The sequence below is a fragment of the Labeo rohita genome, chromosome 2 (genome assembly GCF_022985175.1).
Source record: "Labeo rohita strain BAU-BD-2019 chromosome 2, IGBB_LRoh.1.0, whole genome shotgun sequence".
Lineage (NCBI taxonomy): Eukaryota > Metazoa > Chordata > Actinopteri > Cypriniformes > Cyprinidae > Labeo > Labeo rohita.
In genome coordinates, this window is record NC_066870.1 from 15,595,648 (window position 1) to 15,613,986 (window position 18,339).

Sequence of the window (18,339 nt, forward strand, 5' to 3'; positions counted from 1 at the left end):
GTGTAAACTGGGCTGAAGGTGCTCCGTGATGTCATGGAAGAGGAATATTTGACACCGCTCTTCACGTTTACTGTTTCTCCTATGGTTTTTTTAACTGGCCAGAGCTGAGAATTCAATGTGTACGCCTGTATATTCAGGGAAGTATGTGGTGCTGAATGCTCTAGTTTTTGTGTGTGAAGGCATGTTGAAGGTAAGGTTATGATGATGACTGTGGTTTTAGTGAATAGACTGGGTGAGGTCTGAATCCACAATGCTTTTGTCCAGCTGGTCCACTTATTAAAAGAACAGCAGTATCAGGTTGTCTTCGAAAGATTTAGTTTATGAAAATTTAATATAGCTGATACTCTGCACCGGCCTCCGTCCTGCCGTTGCTGTCTGCCGACAAAAGCAGCTGGTTGAGGGGACGTAATTAGATTAGAGAGGAGTGGGTGGCAGTGGGCAGATGTGTGTGTGTGTGTGTGTGTGTGTGTGTGTCTCTGCTGGTGTCAGAATCACGCACATGGCTGATGTCACAACTGGCTGGCTGTAATCTGGCACCATGAGTTGTGCGGCCCATACTGCTGATGGAAGGTGTGTGATAACATCCATTACTCTTGCTCTGTCCCTCTTTCCTTTATCGTTTTTTTTTCTTCTTCATTCTTTCAATGCATATGGTTGCTTTTGGAACATTGCTTTGCATTTACTATTTTCTATAAGGGAACACATGGTGGGGAAAGATCATTTAATTTCTGAAAAATTGCTAATATACTTAATGACCAGGGCCAAATGGAATCTGCAGCTTTAGATTTCACATTTTCTTCCCTTCCCTTCCCTTCCCTGTTTTTTTTTTGATGCCACCAATATTCTTTTTAATCAAGTACCAAGTACTATCATGGAACTGTTTATAAAACATTTTATATTTTGTGTCTACACTACAAGTAAGATTTTTAATAATATATATATATATATGATCCAAAGTACAGCAAAAACGGTACAATTGTGAAATATTTTTACTATTTAAAATAAATGTTTTCCATTTGAATATATTTTAAAATGTAATTTATTCCTGTGATCAAAGCTACATTTTCAGCATAATTACTACAGTCTTCAGTGTCACATGATCCTTCAGAAATCATTCTAATATGCTGGTTTGCTGCTCAAGAAACATTTATTATTATTATTATTATTATCATCAATATTTAAAACAGTTGAGTAATTTTTTTTTCAGGATTCTTTGAAGAGAAAGATCCAAAGATCAGCATTTATCTGAAATAAAAAGCTTTTGTAATATTATACACCATACCATTCAATAGCTTGGAGACAGTATCATTATTGTTGTTGTTGTTATTATTATTATTATTATTATTATTATTATTATTTTATTTCTAATTATAGAAATTCATACTTTTATTTAGCAAGGATGCTTTAAATTAATCAAAAGTGATGATAAAGACATTTATAATGTTTCAAAAGATTTCTGTTTCAGTTAAATGCTGTTCTTCTGAACTTTCTATTCATCAGAGAAACCTGAAAAAATGCTACTCAGCTGTTTTTGTTAACATAATAATAATAATAATAATAATAATAAATGTTTTTTAATGATGCTAAAAATTCAGCTTTGAAATCTAAGGAATAAATTACATTTTAAAATATATTTAAGTTGAAAACAGTTATTTTAAATAGTAAAAATATTTTAGTATTTTACTGTTTTGTGGTACTTTGGATTAAATAAATGCAGGCTTGGTGAAAAGAGACTTTTTTGAAAAAGCATTAAAAATCTCACTGTTCAAAAACTTGTGACTGGTAGTGTATATAATATTTTATATTTTGTATGGATACCAAAACTGATATTTCTGTTAAATGCTTTGTGATGTATAAAGATAAAATGGTTAATTATAGGCTTCAAAGAAATAGGAATCATATTAAAATAAATAATAATAAGTGATATGCTAATGATAAAATGGCTAATTATCGTAATGATTGATCCACTGAAGGCGAGTTAAAGTAGAACGCCACGTTACAATTATAGCCATTTATTATTTTTCAAAAAGAAGCAAATAAATAATAACAAATATTATGCAAGCAATATAATGAGTTTAATATAATGAATTTTTTGTACGTATAATACACAATTATTTGCTAACATAGCCAATAGAATAGTTTCTTCCACTTGACTTAATGTTCTTGATATGCATTCGTTTTCACACAAAAATCAATTTAAAAATGAAAAAAAAAAAACAGTTGATATTATGTAAGTATTGACAAAAGATAGCATAAATGTCGGAAGTATCCACATTTCAAGATCGATCCTTTCATGTCACCCGATGATTCACGTGTGTAAGTATATTCTGTATATGTTCAGATCATTTTGTATGATGCAAGATGCATTAGTGTTTGCATCCTACTCTCAAATTTTGCCTTTCTATCCTGTCATATTATTGTGATTTCAGTGGGTGTTTGTGTTTCTCTCTCTCTCCCTTTTGATATGCTACTGAGACATTTTGGGTAGCTGAGAGGGCGAAGCGGGGAACAGGAACACGCCGAAGAGTTATTTTTAAAACTGCCAGGCAAAATTGCTCTAATTAAGTAGAGTAAATTTTCAATGAAATTGATTCCCATTATTTGACCCAGCATTCCTCCGTAATGATGGCATAGAGCATGATGAAATACCGATTAGCTGGTTAATATGATACATGACTCTGAGAAGCTTTTGTTTCTAGTAAACAGAGACCCAAGTGCCATTATTCATAAGAGGATATTGTGCACCACCCAAAATATCTTGCAGTGAGTTCTTGCAATCAGTGTGAAAGTGAATGGGCAATCACATTGAGGATTATACAGGCGTACATGTGTCTCGGCGTGCACACGTCAATGTTGCATCCGGATTGTTTTGTTTCGGTCGAGTCTCCAGCTGGTTTTCACGTGGCATGGCTATTTGATATTCCATTCATCATTGATTTTTTTTCACAGCTTTACATAATACAAGGCATTGACTATGCTACTTCATGAAAGACGAGCTTAAATTTCTTCTTAAGATCAAAGATGCTTGCAACAGACTGAGCTGGCAGAAAATAAATCCTTGTCTGGATTCACCTTTAGTTCTCTATCTTTTGACAAATCTAAAAAAAGTTATTTTTGCAGTGACACGGATGGTATCAGGTTCTTTTTTGTGAGTCACTGGAGCATTAAATGGCTCTTTAGCTGAGTTTCCTATGGAAAAGCTTGTGCTGTAGTCCGTGCCCTTGGCCTGTGCGTGAGAGACTAGGGCTGGCAGAGCGTTGACGAAACCTTTAGAGATCGTGAGGCAGCAGACGGGCACTGCAGCACTCCTTACTCAGCACAATGTCCTCTCTCTGTCTCAGCTCCCACCCTCCTGTAGCTTTCCAGCGTCTGCTGTTGTTCTGATCCTTCCCCAGACTCCCGTGTGTCCGATTTAATAATGGCGAGACAGCACAACCTCCCTCTCTATATAAAACAAACTGACAGAAATATACTACTTAATAAAGATGTAACGATATTATCAATATTGTCATATCGTGATACCAAAACTCTCAATAATATTGTGGTCACATGACGATATCAAACTTTTTTTTTTTTTGCATCTAATTAACAACAAAATACTCCTGTAAACCTCTGTACACTGGAAAAAGCCTAGATTATTATATGTCTGCTTGATATTTTTTTTGCTTTTAAGAGAGATATTATTTTTCCGATTTTACGCAAAATAGGATGTGTTTCATTTATACTGGACGCCCTCGTGCAGAAAAACCACATATGTGTCAAAGAGATAACACTGATGACGTTCCAGCCAGGAAATCTCTAATATGGATAAAGCAAAGTCCCTTTAAGGCAAGTCATTTCACTCGGCAGCCACTATTGAAACGCCTCTCTCGCCTCTTTGAATGGAGAAACATCAAATTCTCCAAAACTGTTCACCAAGCTTACAATTAAATTTCATATTTAAATAGGCATGTGACGAGATCTCGTGACCAGTCGGATCTTGCGAGATCTCGTGACGATATCCCCATAAAACATTTTGCTGTGTTTACATTAGAACTGCACCATTAATCCTTAAAATATCGAGATCTCTATTCAAACATCCACGCGATCAGAATGTGAGAGAATCATGGTCTCCAATTTATTAAAAATAACTGGGATTCTCAATTTATCCAGAATCGTGAAGCTTTTGTTTAAATGTTGTGTATTACTGCATATAATTCATTAAAATGTAATTTCAAAATGCAACTACATTTTTTTTTTTTTTTTTTTTTTTTTTTTTTTTACATTTTGACTTTTTCAGTTGAATAAAAGACTATTTTCCCTATATATTTCATCATTGAGGATTTCTTAAGAAAAGTTTAAATCTCGTGTCGTTCTTGTGAACCCAGTCTCGTGTCTCGTCTCGTCACACCCCTATATTTGAAATCACCAATTAGATCTGACAAGAACTGCCTCATAAATATTGTTCCTTAAGCTCCAATAGCATTAAAAAGCTTATTTTTCAGGCTAGATCAGCCAGTGTGTATGCACACAGTACTGCAGTACTGAGCGCACATCTCAATAAGAGATGCTTATGATTATTAAAATGTAATGAAAGTGAAATCCTGAAAAGTTTGGTTTAACTTGAGGAAATTGTGACAGAAATATGTCACTTAGAAAATAAAATCCGTAATCCTGGAAAAAACAGACTTTGGTTAAAAAAATAAATAAATAAAAATACTGAATTTAAAAAAATGTAATTTTTGTTACACATTTAATACATTTCTGTTTAATTGTGTAAGGTTTTTTTTAATAATGATTTAAATTAATTAGACATGATTTTTGATTAATATTTTTCAGTTTAACCATTAAAAGCATTAATCGAAAAACAAAAACACAGAACTTGTGAAAAAATAAAACGGCCCTGCTTAAAATGAACAGTTTTCTATTTTAATATATTTTAAAATATAATTTATTCCTGTGATGCAGAGCTAAATTTTCATCAGTCATTATTCCAGTCATCAGTGTCACATGATCCTTCAGAAATTATTTATATATATGTATATGTGTATATATATGTATATAAATATATATATATATATATATATATATATATATATATATATATATTTTATCATCAATGTTGAAAACAGTTGTGAAACCATATTTAATATTTTTGGAGAACCAGGATTCTTTGCTGCATAGAAAGCTCAAATAAACAGCATTTTTTTAAACTTAAAAATTATAATAAATGTCTTGTTACTGTTACTTTTTATCATACTTTCTGAATGAAAGTATCAAACCTTTTAACAGCAGTAAATACAGTGGTGAGTACATAATAACTATTCACTAATTATGTAATCCACCAAAAATCACATTGTTATGGGAATATGTATATATTTTTAAATAGAAGTAATGAAAAATACAATTTGATGACCGGTACAAATATTTATGTCTGGTCGGTTTTCCAGATTCAACCGTCACTGGCATAAAGGTATGTCTGAAGGTAATTTTGGGCTTTGTGAACCATAAGCGTGTGTGTTTGTGTGTACGTATGCGTTGCCTCCCTCTTTCTGTTTGAGCTCTCATTAAGCTGTTTCAGTGGTGCCGGCCCGTAGCTTGGCCTCTTTCTCAAAGCGGAGCTGCTATGTAAAGACGTTTTACTGAAGAGACGCTTCTTGTTTCCGGCTTTTAAGATACTAACAAACCTATTCATCTCCCTCCTCAAAGGAGGCCAGCCTCTCCCACACTGGCCTTGTTGGTAAACAAAAGGGCCAGTGCAAAAGCCGCCACACCTCCAACCTGTTTAGCCCCACTGGGGCCTGTTTCCTTAAAATAAACCTCGGTGTGTGGCGACGGGGAATGTTCCTTTGGTGGTTTGGGACTGTCCTGCTTTCCTGTAGGAGAACTTGAGTAAAAAAGGAGACTTTTAAAGTTTCTACTATTTTGTTTTTCCAAACCATCCGATATCCCAAGAGAAGCAGGGATGGATTCCTTGAGAATTGTTGAAGTGGTTCCTTTTATGTTTTAAATATTAGTTGTTTCTTTAAGTCAAAACGGCCTCTGCAAGGTGGAGCTCAGATTCTGTGTGGTCTTCCAGGTCCATTCAGACCATAACTTCCTCTCTTTAGTGAAAGATCCTGTCTGATGTTTCCCCTGCTGCAGCTTGTTAACTCATTAAAACTGGAGCTTTGAGAAATCCGTGCTGCTGGTGGCAGGATGGCATGATGGGAGTGCCATCAAAGAAAAGCAGCGCATCCAAGGTGAAGAGTTTGCGCTTGAAAGAGAGAGACGCAGTGAACATAAATAGCGCTGGCGTTCAGCATTATAATGGTATTCTGGCGTCGCGCTGATGTTTGATGTCTGGAGTTTTAGCTTCAATGATGTCTGCGGATCGTTTGAGGGATGTTACTACGATGGTTTGTTAGATCTTTGTTCTTGTTTCGCACTATTTCGTTCTGTGTTGTTCTTTAGCTTCGCGCTGAAGTGGAATACGAGGGTTGTAGTAAGTGAAGTTGACACTGTTGGCTGTAGATTTGGGAACTGACTCACCCACATGCTGTTGTATGTGATTCATGGCTCGGGACTCGTTTGGAATGATAATGCAGGCTTTGGTGTTTGCTCACAGATAAATGAAGCTGTGAAAGTCGGCGATTGGCTCTGCGAGGAGCGCCGTCTGAACGGAATGCCAAATGACCACGTGAGAAGCGAAGGCTGTCTCTGTGCTTGTAGTATCTCAACCAGCTCTCAGCGGGATTTATGATCTGCTAGTAGAAGTTTCTGAACACGGTCACACTTAAACCTAGAATGCATGACTGGAAAAGAATCTACAATAATGTGTAAATGGGTCAAAAGGACTACTGTTGGATTTAGTTGTTTTCTTCAGCTAGAAAATATCCTGTTTTATCTTATCTTTATTTTCATTCTCAATTAATTCTCAATTTGATTAAATACAATTTTTGTTAACTTGATTTTGCCCATCTGAGAATGATTGGAATTGTTGGATCATTGTCGTTTGCTAATTGAATTTTTTACAAATACACGGATATGTCCACGGCTACATTATTTTAAAAAATATTCCATGAAAAATTTGAATCGTCAATGTTGATTTTATGGTCACTTTTATGTTTCAGTGATTTAAATTTTTAGTTCATGTACATAAAATTAAAAAATGAATTTATTTACATTATTTACGTTTTTTTTTTTTTTTTTTTTTTTACTAATGTAGACTAAACAAGTATATTTAAAAATAATTATTTATGATTAATTTGAAAAAAGAAAAAAAAATACTATATTATTATCATTAATAATAATAAAATTATATGATTTTTTTTTTTAATATTATTTTTGTAAATGTATACATAAGTAAATAAATGTAACAAATAGTTATGTATTTATTATTATTATTAATACAATTAAATAATAATAGTACATAAAACAAATAATATAAATATTATATTTTAATTTCTAGTTAATGTACATACAATTAAAAATGACTTTACATTTGTAGCTTTTTATTAATGTATATATTTGCATCGACTAAATAATTATATTTAAAATAATTATGATTTATTTTAATAATGATGATGATGATAATAAAAAAAAAAAAATAAATACTACTACTAATTATGCATTTTAGTAATAATAGTAAATAATATATAATTATTTGTAAAAATATAATTTACTTTATGTACATATAAGTACAAGTAAATACGTAAATAAATATAACAAATATTTGTTAAATGATTTAATATTATTATTATTAATAATATAATTAAATAATAATACTTATTACATAAAACAAATTATATAAATAATATCATTCATTATATAATTTAATAATAATAAAAAGTAAGTAAATAATATAACAAATAATTATTTAATATGATTTATTATTAATATGATAATAATAATAATAATAAACCATATCAAATAAATATTTTTTAAAGTATAATTTAGTTAATGTACATTACATAAGTAAATAAGAAAATAAATATAACAAATAATTATGTAATATGATGTATTATATAATTATATAATGATGATGATAGTAATAATAATACTTATTTTATTACATAAAAACAAATAATGTGAATATTATTATTTTTATTATATTTTATTAGTATTTAATAATTTATATAAATAAATATTTTACTTATTTATTTTAATAATTAAAATATAATTTAGTTTCTTAATGTAAATATATACATAAGTAAATATAACAAATTCTTCTTATTAATAGTATTATTATTATTTTTAATATACTACTACCACTACTACTTATAATAATAATAGTAATAATAATAATAATAATAATAATAATAATAATAATAATAATAATTATTATTATTATTATTATTATTATTATTATTATTATATTACATCATGGAAAAAAGCAAATAATATAAAAAAGCTAATAATATAAATATTCTTATATTTAAATAAGTATTTAATCATTTATAAATACATGTTTTACTCAGTTGCTTATTTAAATAAATAAATAAAGTTTACAAATATATATATATATATATATATATATATATATATATATAATTATTATTATTTTATTTTATTTTTTTCATTCAGTTGACATTATTGCTTACTTGTTGGTTTGATTGCTTCTATTGTCCTCATTTGTAAGTTGCTTTGGATAAAAGGGTCTGCTAAATGACTAAATGTAAATATATAAATAAGTATTTGTAATTTGCTTAACAATAAAGTGAACTCATTTAGATAAACATTTTAAATAAATAAGTATATATTTGTTGTTACAAAGTGTATATACAGTTGCGAAATATTTTCAAGCTTATCACCGAGGAGTCCTCTCATACCAAAACCAGGTGCACCCTCACACACGCTGCCAGTAGAGATCTTGCATTCTAGTACATCCCGTAAAACGCCCACTCCTGTCATGCATCTGGACCTGTGCCAGAGAGACAAATCCTCCATCTCACACCCAGGAAATATAGACCTAGAGCCATTGGTTATCCTCTTAATTGTTTCCATAAGCTTCTCAAAGTAGATGCCTTTCGTTCTGTTGATGGATCTGTAAGTCTCATAACTCAAAGTGCATGCGATGTATGAAGAAACCAGCTGACTGTAAATGTGGGTTCTGCACCTTCATATCATCAATCGCATGAACTGTGCCCTGTGCTGAATGTTTTAGGGAGGAAAGACATGATGAATATGCCTTTTTGACATCTCGTGTGTGTCTTGATTAGTCAGCGGGAAAAAAAACCCCTAAAAAATATGGAAAAATGAAACAAAATGGAGCATTAATAATGTGATTCTGAAATTCCGAATCTGAGTTTTGCTGTTAGGTTGTTTACAAGCCATAATGCTGACTGAGGTAATAATGTGGTTATTGGTTCATTAAAGCGCTGAGCCCTGAGCAGCCAGTTTGTAGCAGGGTTTTCTCATTATCTGGATGTCCGCGTTGTCGGGAGGAACTTCCCCATAAAATGACAAACTGTAGCCCTGTGAGCCTGTGAAGTTCCAACATCTGCTGCTTTCTGTGGTGTCCTGATGATTCATTAACACAGTGTAAGGGAAGGAACACTGTGAGCTCAACACGCAAACACTCATCATTCACTCTCTGCATTTATTCAGCCCGCTGCAAATGTCCTTACAGACACAATAGGCTCCACATTACCAGATTTAAAATGCGCTTTAACCCCTTATAACACTCTTTTGATCATCTTTTGCAAAATTATGATATGCTAGATATCAGAAATGAGTAAGGTAAAAAAAAAAAAAAGGCCTTCTTTCATTTTTTTTCATTTTCAACCAACTGTTGATCCAAAACCTCAAGAGGTCACACAGAATATTACATCAGCTGTTTTATTTACTGTTTGTGGTTTGCCATTTTTGCAACCTTATTAACAGAATACAGGGAGATGTGTGATTCGTGTATTTTTAAAATTAAGGTAAAAACTGCTTAAGAATGAGCAAAAGGGTTGCAAATTTTTGGAATATATTGAAATATTGTAACAATTGATGACCTGTGACTATTTAAAATATGAAGAATATTTAATATTGTATATTCAAGGTGAATCTATTTTATAATATTTGAAAATAATTGTTTAATTTATATTTACATTTATAATTGTTTAATGCAAATTCAATATTTTGCATTGTCAGTTTAAAATGTAATAATATTTATAATTTTTAATATGTATTATTTTATCTTAGAGTAATTTTGGTAACACATTTGAATGGTTGAGTTTGACAAACACACAGTGAACATAATTTTGTCAAAACTCAGAAAATATAATGCAAATATTTACTTATTTCCCAATATTTAAAATATTTTTTTTTCTTAGAATAATTTTGGTAACAAATTTGAATGGCTGAGTTTCACAAACACACAGTGAACATAATTTTGTCAAAATTCAGAAAATATAATGCAACTATTTAATTATTTTCCCACCGTCCTACAGAAATGATGTGTACTAATATTATTTATTTATTTATTTATTGCTTTGCTACACTGCCATTCTGAAGTTTGGGATCAGTAAGACTTGTATTTTTTTAAGTCACATCAAGGCTGCATTTATTTGATCAAAAATACAGAAAAAAAACAGTAATATTGCAAAATGTTATTACAATCTAAAATAATGGTTTCTATTATAATATACTTTAAAATATAATTTATTCCTGTGATGTCAAATTGAATTTTCATCAGTCCTCAGTGTCACATGATCCTTCAGAAATCATTGTAATATTCTGATTTATTATCAATATTTTTTTTTGGAACCTGTGATTCCTTTTTTTCAGGATTCTTTGATGAATAAAAAGTAAAAAAGAACAACGTTTATTCAAAATTCACTTTTTATCAATTTAGCACATCCTAGCTGAATAAAAGTATTAATTTCGTTCAAAAAGAAAGAATAAAAATGTACTGACCCCGAACTTTTAAACAGTAGTGTGTATTGTTAGAAAATATTTCTATTTTAAATAAATGCTGTTCTTTTTAACGTTTTATTCATCGCAGAATCCAGAAAGTAGTTTCACTGGTGTCAGCAATATAATAAGCAGCACAACTGTTTCCGACATTGATAATAAATCAGAATATTAGAATGATTTCTGAAGGATCATGTGAAGATCTGAAGACTGTAATGATGACTGTAATGAGTAATGATGCTGAAAATTCAGCTTTGATTAAAGGAATAAATTATATTTGAATGTATATTAAAATATAAAAACATTCTTTTACATCATAAAAATGTTTCACAAAATATTTTTTTCTGTATTTTTGATTAAATAAATGCAGCCTTGATGAGCATAAGAAACGTTAAAAAAAAAAACTTTTGAACGGCAGTGTATACGGTTCATGTGGTGAGAACGCCGAGTTTTATGTTTTTAGAATTCCTATATGCATTATTAAATGTCACTCTCCCTGGTTTGTTACCATTATTATTTGCATAAACTAACATTTTTCTCATCATGGTAATAAAACAATTAATAAATACATTCTCAAGTTTACCGTTCGCTGATTTGTGATGGCTGCATCTTACCTGCTGTTTTCTCTTTCCCAGGCATCACCCCCACTGATAACCTGCAGCATCTGGAGGACAAGGGCAATTCGGACAGCAGCTCTGAGCCTGTTAAAACCTGAACCACACACAGGTTCGTTACGTATTCCTTATTTATTAACTGCTTTTCCATCCAGTAAAACTTATAGAAACTAGTTGCAACGACAGTAATTGAAACAACATTCAGCCTTCTGTCAATACATCCACAAACATTTCATAAGATATCTGCAGTACTGGTGCACAGAGTCTTTTTCCATTCCCAGGTCCTTTTAGTGTTTTGTGTTGTGTTTGTTATTGTGTGCATTAGCAGATGTTCCTTCACAGAAAAACATGAGTTACCTGAGGGAGCAGCTTTTAGTGCAGGATAAGTTTTTCCCTTGTCATTTCCTCTTAAGCTTATGGGGTATATGAGCCGACAAGTTCCCTTTGATCATTTCCAACCCTTCAGAAGTGCAGATCTCAGTTTGGTCATCTGGGTAAAGGCGATGAAGTCGAGGTTCTCCAGATTCAACTAACAAGCCGTTAAAATGTAATCATATGATGTTTGGGATGCATTTTGCATTTTAAGCATAATACTTTAGTTTGAGAACCTTTGTTTAAAAAATGGTACCTAAAGAGATTACCCAAAAATGCAAATTCTGTCATTAATTACTCACCCTCATGTCGTTCCAAACCTGTAAGACCTTCGTTCATCTTCAAAACACAAATTTATAAGATATTAAAATATATTTTTGATGAAATCCGAGAGTTTTTGTGACCGTGCATAGACAACTACCATGTTCAAGGCCCTGAAAGGTAGTAAGGATTTTGTTAAAATAATCCATGTGCCATCAGTGGTTCAACTGTAATTTTTTAAACTTTATTTAACAATTTCTTCTCTAGGGCCCTATGAAATCCGTTTTATTTTTCCCAAATACTGTTTTTTTTTTTTTTTTCCAAATAACGTTTCTTCTGTTTTATTTTTTCTGGATCAAAAAGCATGCCAAGTTAACATTAACATCAGTTCACATCAATTTATTAAAAGTTGAACAAAATTGACATGTTTAGGGCCCTATAACATTTTTTTTTTCTTACAGTACGTTTTATTGTTACCAAATTCTGTGTTTTAATATGTCTAATCATTTAAATGCATAAAAAGAACTTAATTTATTCATATCTATTCTTACACTAGTCTTACAATAGCCTGATTTTTTTTTTTCCATCAGAAATTCTGTGGATAAATTTTATGTATGTATGTATTAGGGCTGGCAAATGATTAATCGTGATTAATCACATACAAAATAAAAGTTTGCCTAATATGTGTGTGTACTGTGTATAATTATTATGTATATATAAATACACACAAATTAATGTATATATTTGAGAGAAATGTTATGTACAAAATATTATATATAATATAAATTCTATAAAATTATAATAAATACATATACTTGTAAATATGTCTTAAATATATATATGAATGTGCTTGTATTTATATATACATAATAATTGCACACAGTACAAACACATATATTAGGCAAACTTATATTTTGTATGATTAATTGCAGTGAATCGTTTGCCAGCCGTAGTATTTATGCATGTACGTATGCATTTATTTATTTATTTATTTATTTATTTTTGTAATTAAATTATTAGATTTATTTCATACATTTGGACATATCATTTAATATCCAGAAAAACTGAAATACATTTAAATTTATTTAAATGTATTTAAATTTTTCTGGTTATCAAATGAAGGCATAAAACATCAATCAAACTTTATTTTTCAAGGAATAAAGATTTCTTCCATGTTTTAATTTTAATTGTAAAACCCCATATTGGCCAAAAAATAAATAAAATTGTAATCATTTTAGTAGTCGTACTGAACACTATATTGCTGGCACAATGTCTTCAAGTTAAACCGAACTTTTATTTTGACGGGTTGCCATAGGTACCTTTTAAGTTACTGTATATATGTGTATATCATATGACGCTAGTTCTACTCAAATTAAACGGTAAAATGCTCATAAAGTGACATTCATTCAGAGACACAGAACATGCAGGATTCATATTTAAATAGTCTTTTTGCAGCTTAAAGTGGTGATCGGACGCCCATTTTCCACAAGTTGATATGATTCTTTAGGGTCTTAATGAAAAGTCTATAACATACTTAGGTTAAAATTTCTCAGTGGTAGTGTAAAACACCCTTTTTACCTTGCCAAAATCAGCTCTTTTCACAGCAACCCATCTGTTGCATGCTTTTTAAATGCTAATGAGCTGTGTCACACCACCCCTCTCTTCTGTGGGGTAACAACCTTCCTGTTTACTTTAGCCACATTTAGCTGTGAAACTGGCTAACTAGCATATTATTAAGAAAGGCTATTTGCAAAGATGCATTAAAAAACCCTTATACTCACTTCTGCTGTAGGTAAAGCTTGGTTCACAAATGACTCACGTGAACATAGACGCATTTATGTAGATCGAGGGTGCATTCCTTTCAAAAACGCAAGTAATCCACTACATCTTCAGTGGCTCAGATGTTGGGAGTAAACGACGACCGCTATGTTCATTATTACATCCAACAACAAAACACCTCAATCGCTTGGGAGCCATTCTTGTCCGGCGTCAAAACAATGGTAGACTGTTCATAGCTAATTCAGGGCGGGACTAAGGTAAGACAGATGTGCCAATGCTTCATAGAACGTCCATGACTTAGTTCATCGACTGTATATTCTGGTTCAAATAAGTAAGGTTTAGGCAAAAAAAATCGCAAGTCATCCGCTCTGTCGAAATCTTTAGACATTTTTACGAAGACTGTTTTATGTACAGTGTGCGTCTTCCTCTGCTTGTATACAAGACTCAGCACATCCAGGTTCTGTGTCAGAAGGCCGGCTCCATACGCTGAAGACCATAAAGTGAACCGGTCCAACTAAGGCCATCCTCGGTTCTCCGTCACTGCTGTCCTCTCGCTGCTCCTTGAGTAGTACTAACGGGATTATTTCGCCCGTATCCGGGAAGGATAAAGCATTACGTGCACAAGAGCTTAGGGTTTTCAGTGGACACCATCCACTTTTTAATTGATGAGTCTGTTGTGGGTTCCTCACAGTGTACGGTGAAACTGTATACATACGCTCATTATTCATTTATCTTTTTTCTACAAGTAATCAAAGCCCTTAAGCTTTTGGAGTGATGAGGGCAAGAGTAAGGTCATAAGTGATGAGATTTGTCCCATGTGCTTTAGTACAGGATAATCTGGGTCGTGGCTTGGCACTAAAGGAACCTTGGTCTGGGTTAATGTCCCTAGCATCCGTTTACACCAACTAGATTAAAATCTTTCTCATTAACTCACAGTTAGTTAGGTATTGATTACTGCACAAACGGCCACAACTAAGTTTTGATAGAACGTTTGTGTTGTCCCAGGATGTTTCGGATTGGACTGTTGAAAATTTCCCATAAGGAAGATGTTTGTTTCTAATCTGAGAATTAGCAACTGTATGATATTAATGAGGCTACCAAATCTAAAGAGGTTCCACTGTACTTTTATTTTTCTTAATGTGAATTCATGTAGCCAGCATCCAAAATGAACACTTAAATGCTTCTCTGTTAGCATGACCTTTGAAAGTGGTTTAAAGGTCATTCCTAAAGGGTGTCCCATAGCGAAGCAAGCACATTTAAACGTGCGAAAAGCCACCGTTGCTCTCTAAAGAATATTGAAAACCGTGCATGTTTCGAAAAGCTCACTTGCAGTCTTACATGAGCCATAGAAGGCCAACTGTGGTAATGTCAAGTTGTAATTTAGTGTTTTGTGTTTTGCAGACCTCCTCAGAATAGATGCACCGTTGCTACCTGTGCCTGCTAGGTATCCCCCGACAAAGCACAGTACGTCCTGTGTTTGGTCTGGATGTCAGAATGATGCCTTTTAATAGGTTCGCTATTTACCTTAGGCTTTATTTTCAGAGCCTTTCCTCTGTCACAGAGCACCTTTGATTTACTGCGGTGGCATTGAGATCACAAATATCCTTGAGAACGCTGTGGGCCCTTCGGTGCCAGCATCACAAATAAAATTAAAGTGTCGAAGACAAATATGTTTTCTGTCTGGATATTTTGGCAGAGGCAATGTCAGATGGTGATGGTGAACTGGAAGTGATGCCAGAGACTGATTTGTGGCTCTTGATGTCTGACGCATATTGACATTTCTTCCAACTTCAGAATCTTTGAGTTTTTGGGATTTTTGGGATGTCGGGTGTTTTTCTTGTGCTATTTAAATGCATGACGGCTTTTGAATTTAAAGGGACAGTTCACCCAAAAATGAAAATACCCCATGATTTACTCACTCACTCACAGGTGTACACTACTGGTCAAACGTTTTTGAACAGTAAGATTTTTAATGTTTTTTTTAAAGAAGTCTCTTCTGCTCACCAAGCCATTTATTGGATCCAAGATGCAGCAAAAGCAGTAATATTGTGAAATATTTTTACTAATTAAAATATTTCTTTAAATATATTATTTAAATATATTTTCTATTTGAATATGTTGTAAAATGTAATTTATTTCTGTGATCAAAGATACATTTTCAGCATCATTACTACAGTCTTCAGTGTCACATGATCCTTCAGAAATCATTTGAAATTGCTGTTCAAGAATTTATTATTATTATTATTATTATCAATATTTGCAACCATTTTTACAGGATTCTGTGATGAATAGAAAGATGCAAAGATTGACATTTATCTGAACATTATACACTATACCATTCAAAAGCTTGGAGTCAGTGTAATTTGTTTGGGGGGGAGAGAGAAAGAAATTAATGCTTTTATTTAGCAAAGATGCTTTAAATTGTTCAAAAGTAATGATAAAGTCATTTATAATGTTACAAGATTTCTGTTATAGATAAATACTGTTCTTCTGAACTTTCTGGAAAAACAGAAAATTCCTATTTTCAACAACAACAACAACAACAAAGCCTTTTGAGCAGCAAATCAGAACGTTAGAATGATTTTTAAGGATCATGTGACCCTGAAGACAGGAGTAATGATGCTAAAAATTTGGCTTTGAAATCACAGGAATAAATTACATTTTAAAATATATTCAAATAGAAAACAGTCACTTTAAATAGTAAAAATAGTTCAGAATGCTACTGTTTTTGCTGTACTTTGGATCAAATAAATTCAGGCTTGGTGAGCAGAAGAGACTTCTTTAAAAAAAACATTAAAAATCTTACTGTTCAAAAACTTTTGACTGGTAGTGTATATGACCTTCTTCTTTCAGCTGAATACAATCAGAGTTATATTAATAAATGTCCTGGCTTTTCCAAGCTTTCTAATGGCAGTGAATGGGGTTTAAGATTTTGAAGCCCAAAAAACTGCACCCATACATCATTAAAAAAAAGTACTCCGCATGGTTCCAGGTGGTTAATTAAGGCCTTCTAAAGCGATTCAATATGTTTGTGTAAGAAAAATGTCCATATTTAAAACTTTATGATCTGTAATCTGTAGCTTTCACTAATTGTCGTATGTTCATTCACGAGAGAGTGGCATTTCAGCAGATGACATAGGATGTAGGTGTAGCGTAAGCTCCGGTGAGAATATGCTGGTCTCACGAAAACCAAGTTTTGTTTACAACTTTCTTTACAAATCTTTGTTTTATATTTTTAATTTGTGACCGGTGTTTTGTTTTGCTCTCTCCACTGCACTTCTGCATTTGTCACTGCATTCACCTCTGTCATCTGCTGGAACACTACTCTCTCATGAACGAGCGTATAAAGCTTTATAAAGTTTTAAATATGGATATTGTTCTTACATAAACGCATTTATTGTCACAGAGAACAAAGGAAGTTCATATGGATTTGGATTGCTCTCTACAATGCGTCCATTGTAGACAAGCTGTTGCACAGTGGAACAGACACTGCGTGACACTGCGACTGGTCTTGTAGCTTCTATACATCATATTATTATGTAACAAGGGCTCGGGTACATTCACACACACACCTGCTGTGAGGGTGGGCTCATGTCTGGATGAGTGACAGGAGGAAAGAGCCAATGAGCTGCTCTGCCCTAAGGGACGGGGCTCATCTGCTGGCTCCATGAGTCTGTAGTCCAGCCCACTGCACACAGCACACAACCAGCTTTAATGTCACAGCCTCGTGCTGCTGCTGCTGCTGCTGGTGTGAGCAGATAACAGATGGACACTAGAATCTGTTGCTTATATAGCAGTTTATCAACACACTGACAGTCTCAATATTACAGCTCGTTCTTTTTAGCTCAGTGCCATCACGGCTAGCTGTGGTGTAATCTTATGAAATTATTGCAAGCATGAATATACAGTCAGGCCAAAAGCCTTGCTTTCATTATGGCCAAGATGCTCTTTAGATAATCACAAATCAACTTCCTTTGTATGTACTATTAAGACAGTGATGTTTGTTTTTAGAAATCAAAATAAGGGGGAATCATACAAAATGCATCTTATTTTTTGGTTTTTATTTAGTACTGACCTGAATAAAATATTTCACGTAAAAGACATTTACATATAGTCCACAAGAGAAAATAGTTGAATTTATAAAAATGACCCTGTTAAAAAGTTTACATACACTTGATTCTTAACACTGTGTTGTTATCTGAATGATCCACAGCTGTTTTTTATTTAGTGATAGTTGTTCATGAGTCCATTGTTTGTCCTAAACAGTTAAACTGCCTGCTGTTTTTCAGAAAAAATCTTAAGGTCCCACAAATTCCTTGGTTTTTCAGCATTTTTGTGTTTTTGAACCCTTTCCAACAATGACTGTATGATTTTGAGATCCATTTTTTTTCACACTGAGGACAACTGAGGGACTCGTATGCAACTATTACAGAAGGTTCAAACACTCACTGAT

At 32.6% G+C, this 18,339-nt stretch overlaps 1 protein-coding gene across 1 annotated transcript in view; it reads left to right on the forward strand.

Annotated features, from left to right (window-relative positions):
* Positions 1-18,339, forward strand: part of fam110b (family with sequence similarity 110 member B) — a 50,401-nt gene that overhangs the window by 23,766 nt on the left and 8,296 nt on the right. The window contains exon 2 of the mRNA XM_051094636.1: positions 11,496-11,586. The gene's annotated coding sequence lies outside the window, so the exon portion shown is untranslated. The remainder of the gene's footprint in view (positions 1-11,495; positions 11,587-18,339) is intronic.